This window comes from Triplophysa dalaica, chromosome 2, assembly GCF_015846415.1.
Source record: "Triplophysa dalaica isolate WHDGS20190420 chromosome 2, ASM1584641v1, whole genome shotgun sequence".
NCBI classification, from domain to species: Eukaryota; Metazoa; Chordata; class Actinopteri; order Cypriniformes; family Nemacheilidae; genus Triplophysa; species Triplophysa dalaica.
In genome coordinates this window covers 26,599,474-26,605,473 of record NC_079543.1, presented here as the reverse complement: position 1 = coordinate 26,605,473, position 6,000 = coordinate 26,599,474, and positions in this window count along the sequence as shown.

Below are 6,000 nucleotides of genomic sequence, written 5' to 3'. Positions count from 1 at the left end.
GACTAAATAGAGTAACACGGCACGGCAGCGTTGTTTATAATAAAGCTGTTGTGAGTGGCGAGATAAGCCGAGACGCTGAACTCTATTTCTAACTTGGCAGGCTTGTAAACACTGCCAAATGTGACAATAATGTCCTGTAACCACTGCCAGCTGCCTGCCACATACCTGACAGATCTCAATGATTCTCCTGTTTCGCCGCCAATAGGGTTTGTAAGGGCTGTCCCAATGCATTAAGAACTCTGAGGCCTGTAGATTCTTGGAGAGCTTTTGGTTCGCTCTGCCCGGGTTTCGCCCCTCTCAGGGGCATTTTTAAGCTTTAAAACAAGATTTTGATAGTTTAGAATAGGCCAAAATTGAGTATATTCAAACTCGCCGAAAGTATGATTGTCCACGTTGCAGTCATCCGAAGAACAGAATGCATTAGAAGAAGACGTTTAATTCTAATCACACAAAGCTTCTCAGTTAAAGGACTAATTCAATTAGGCCCGGAGAAGAATTCACCTCTTTGTTTTGGTGCCGGGATGAATTAAGGTTTAAATAGACTTGATACAGACTGTCAGACTTCATTAGAAAACACCGATCTGACAAAAAGAGAGGCAAAGAGAGAGAGAGCCGCGACACAAAGGCATCGGTGCCGGCGTTATTCAGACCGCTGGTATAAATTAAACATTGACTCTACTCGTACGGCTGCCGAGACAAAAACGCTCCACTGATTATATGCTGTCAGCGTGCAGCAAACACAGCCAGTGAAAGTGAAGGTCAAACGTGTAGGCATTTTGCATGAGAGAGAGAGACTCGGGTTTACGGTTTGATTGATGTTACTCTTTTCTTCCGCATCGTGTCAGTTCCTGCTCTAGCAGCTTTCCAAATCTGAAATGATGCGGGCGATGAGAAGCGTGTGACAAATTTGCCTACTTCAATTCGTTTTCGAGGTCGGACTCTAAAAAACACAACTGAAATGCATTATTTAAGAAAATGAATATTTAAAGTCATTGCATGACGTCATACTTTCTCACCAAAATGAATTAGAAATACTTGTGACTGGCAACTGAAAGAAAAAACGAATATATGATATCTGATAAATGGGAATAAATGTCAAAGACATACATAATATATATGTTTATGTATATTGCTTTGTCATAAAAATGTGACATACTTGTAAATTTATGCAACAAAACACTTAAAAATGTATTGTTTTCTTATAGATAAATAATAAAGAAACAACATATTTCTCTAAATGGGAACAGTGGATATACATATTGTATAAGTATAAAACTTTTTGTGTTTTTTGGCTGTACCGATACTTTTAGAATAGGCTATTGTGTATTTCAAGCAGACACAGTATGTAGAATTCATATATATGGATATTAGAGATGCACCGATACATCCGACTATTCCAGGTTATATCTCCCGATACAGATAGTTTGGTGGTTATATTCACTCGCATTAACTAAATTCTGAAGATTGATGAATATTTATTTATGTTATTAATGCATATAATGGCAATTCAAACGTTTTTTGGCATTTATGGACACAGAGAACTTCATTCATGCTTTTATTTCTTCCAGTCTTGACTATTGTAATGCCTTACTTTCTTCTTTGAATCAACATAATTTTTTATAGCATTTACAATAAGTACAGAATACCGCAGCCAGACTTCTGACAAAAACTAAGTTAATTCATCGTATTACACCTGTTCTAGCATTTTGGTTACCTGTTTATTGTAGGATTGATTATAAGATTTAATGGTAAGACTTAACATTAAGGAACCCTTTATAAAGCATTTATAAATGTGTTCATTAATGATTAATAAGTCATTTACAAATGCATTATGAGCGGTTATAACTGAATGATTAATAAAGAGGGATTCTAACGAATACCTGCCAAATAGTGAGCCATTTTTAACTCACATGTTATAAATGCTTAATAAATGCATTTATTCATTATTTATTTTACATGAAAGCAGAGTCATTACTATCTTGATGTTGTTTGCAATATAAGCTGTCAGACTGCAGGGTGTTATGTTGTTTTTCTTATACAGGCTCACTATTTGGCTAGTACTTGTTAGAATCCCCCTTTTTATTCATGCAGTTATAACTGAATGACTTATTAATCATTAAGGAACACATTTATAAATGCTTCGTAAAGGGTGCCTTAAAGTAAAGCGTTACCGATTTTATAATTTACATATAAAGCGTTTAACGGACCTTTGTACTAGCTTTTGAGAACATATCAAACAGCGAGATGTCTGAGATCTTGTTTTAAACAATTGCTAGTTGTTCTAAGAACTAGATATAAAACTATGGGGGATAGAGCATTTGCAGTGAGGGCTCATAAGGAATAGTTTGCCTGAGGATATCAGAGCATCTGATTGTGTGTCTGTTTTTATATGTCGACTGAAAACGTACATGTATAGATGTGCTATTAGGATTGTGTGATGTCTATTGCGTAGCGCTTCTTGAATGTAAATGTCTGTAATGTATGTTATGTAAAGCACTTTGTGCGTTGTAGCTTGAAAGTGCTGTAAAAATAAAATGTAACTTGCTTACTTACCATCGAACACCAAACTGATAGATGAGAGCCGAGAGTGTGAAAAATTCCAATATCGGTCAATATCGATATTGTACACAGTGGACAGTGGTCCACTTTTATAAGAAAAACGAATGTATGTGTTCATGTATGGTTGAATAGATTTCTTTTTGAACACTAGTGTTTTATAACATACATTTTAAATATTTAAAAAATACATAAAAAATGTTCCTGTATCGTTTGTATATATGACATACATTTATATGTCATGAATGTAATGCTTTCTCTTCTACTGTAGTTGCCACTATTGTTTTATACGTTGAGAGTAATTCGTTTTGTGAGAGAGTATGATGTCATACGGTGATCTCGTGATGTTTATTTCATTGGTAGGTCAGATTTCTTATGCGCTCGGAAAGCATGACATCACTTTATAAGACTGTCCTGGTAAAATGAAATTGGAGAACAGGCCTGTGCAGATATAAGGCGATGTATAGCTTATTTTATGGTGTGTGTTGAATTTAAAGTCAGGATCAGAGGGTGTAGTGATGGTCTTGGGTGAGTTTACGAGGACTGGGGTGTATTATACATGTGTGTAGAGCTGCGGGATCAGAGACTTTGGGGTTGGACAGCATTGAGTTCATATATGGAAGGGTATGTTAACATTCAGTATGTATGTGTGTGTGATCAAAGCGGTGGTTTATATGAAACCCTGCCCCCCCCTCAGCCGGGACAGAATGCCCCCAGCCGCGAGCATAATGTCATATTGTGATTACAATCCAGCGTTCAGTACAAAAGCCAGCCAGCATGCTATTAAAATTTCACACTATAAATATGCCTTTCACACCATTGGACAAAGGTGAATACCCCATGTGCTCTTATGGGGTAGTTTTGTGGACGTAAGAGACTACGTTATTAAAAATTATCTATGTTTTTATATCACATCTGGGTCTTTTGAATTGGCTCTTATTAGTTTTCTGTGCCCTGACCCTTTCCGTTAGATTTTAAAAGCATGTTTATTCCTTTTATTAAGCCGTCTTTACTCGTGAGGGCCATTGGCAGTTCCCCCATTCAGGTTTTACTATAATGTTATATTACTTATTTAGTTAGCAGACCCCAGCGTACTCATAAACTGGTTTATCAAACAATACCATTTCTCTCTGAAGTTCTTATTATATCAGATTCAAAATATACAGCGCACGTTACAATAGAGCGAAATGGACGAAATTGGCCCATAGGACTCGATGCAATCATCTTCAAAGCACAATTACACCGAACAACTGAATTTTCCTGTATCATCTCTGCAGTCTGAGACTTTGATCAGCGCATCCCCGAAGCCCACCCTCCAACACCCCCGTTTCCAGGCAGTACAGCCCCAGAGCATCTCTGCGCCGTCATTTTCCCCTCGCATGCCCCCTCCGCCGAGGGACATTTCTCCCGGGACTCTCTTTGTTTAAAGCAAATAGGCAGAATCCCAGCCGAGGCTAAATGTGAGAGCTTCCATTCATATGCACATACTAATCTCTCTTCCGATGCCAAGAGCTGACTAAGCCCGGAAAATGCTGAGTAAATCTTATAGTGTCAACCTGGTGCCATTCGAAAGCAAGAATAAAAAGACTATTGTTCAGTTCACACCCATTTTACATAATCGTATGTATCGTACTTTGCCATTCATGAATAGAAAGATGTCTTTGTGGTTGCATCTCGCAACAATGTGTACGGGTCATGTTAAACCTCCAAAACAAGAAGAGTGAAAAAACAAAAATGCCGTCATCATTTGTTCACTCTCTTGTCATTTTAAACCTGTTTATGAAGATATTTTCAGAAATGTCTCAGTGGTTTTGTGTCCATAAAAGTCAATGGGGGGGTTCAATGTTGTTTGGTTAACGAAGTTCTTCAAAATATCTTCTTTTGAGTTCCGCAGAAGAAAGGAAGTCCAACAAGTTTGAAATGACATGAAATGGATGTCAATAATCCTCCTCAGAAGCACATTGAATTACGACTGTTTTTGTACAAATCAACTTTTAAGAAAAATAAACGTCCCATATAGAGATTTCACTCTACTGCAGATGGCTTCTCTGTTCCCCAAAGTGCACTAGACGCGAAGCATCATGTCAGTATAATTTTAAAATGATAGGCAATGAGGCCGACAGATACAAGTGAATGAATCGTAAGATGAGGGTGCCCGTTTCAATTATGTACATTAGTTATAGATGAAGAACCTTTTGGGAATAACCCGTACCGAATACATTTGCAGAATTAATAAACTGTGCAAGGCCATTTTCTTGTACGTAATTGCACCCTAATTATCCATTAGTTATTGAATTACCCCTTTATCTGTTTGTCACGGGCAGAAGCTTAATAAATGGCAGAGAAATCATCAACTCGCTTATCTACGCTGTAAATTGCAGGACGGTGAGGAAGCTCAAAGAGACCAGATTCAGATACATTAGAAGATGCAGAAAAAGATTTAGAGAGAGAGAGAAAATTGAGACAGAACTCATCTTCCTAACGCAAGGACTGCTGTGTGTTAACAGCACAATATGTGCCTGCCTGTCACAACAATAGAGAAAACAATGAATCTGCCCTGACCTGATGTGTCCAATATATGTTCATAACATTATTTTATTATATCCCTTTATTCTGCTACTTATATGTTTATTTTGCTTTGTTTAAACTATATTTACATGTGTAAATATTGACATTTATTATTAAACCCTTTATAAATCACTACATACATTAAACTTAATTTAATTTAATTTAAATACTATAATTATCTTTCTTTTCGTTTGTATACATACGTGCACTATTTGTACGCAGCCCAGCTCGAATGTTCATTTTATCATGCTAATAGAGAGAGAGAGAGAGAGAGAGAGAGAGAGAGATAGAGAGAGACATGCATTTATGCATCATGAGCATCTTAAAGTTGTAATTAAGAATCAAATAGCTACAAGGAAGCCATTAGTTATCAAAGAAAGAGAATGTGGAGGAAACGCACATTATTTTGACTTCAAATAGGAATATTTGTTTAATAATTTAATTAATTTATATTTTCTCTACTGTGTTGTAAATCGTAAAGGGTTAAGATCAAGATTAGATCGACTACATTCTGTGACTGAAAGAGAGGTTTTGGTTTATCCGACGCAATCTCATGGCAATTCGTAATCATAACTACTTTACGAGGTGGCTAATTGTTAGATTTACGAATTTTGTAAGTACTTCAGGGCTGTGACGATATATATTGCGATTCACACTAATTAAACCTCTCTAGGTCGATTCTGAAATCGCGAAGGCTTCGATTCTGGGTTTTATGCACAGCTTTTCTGTGAACTGTGGGCATTTGATAAGTAGGATGTACTGTTCGACCTAAAATCACTATGAGGTTGAATCGTTTATGACATGCATTTGAAAAAGCAACACTCGTCAAACATCATCATTACAAATGTAACCTACTTTCTTATCAAGAAAAAACCT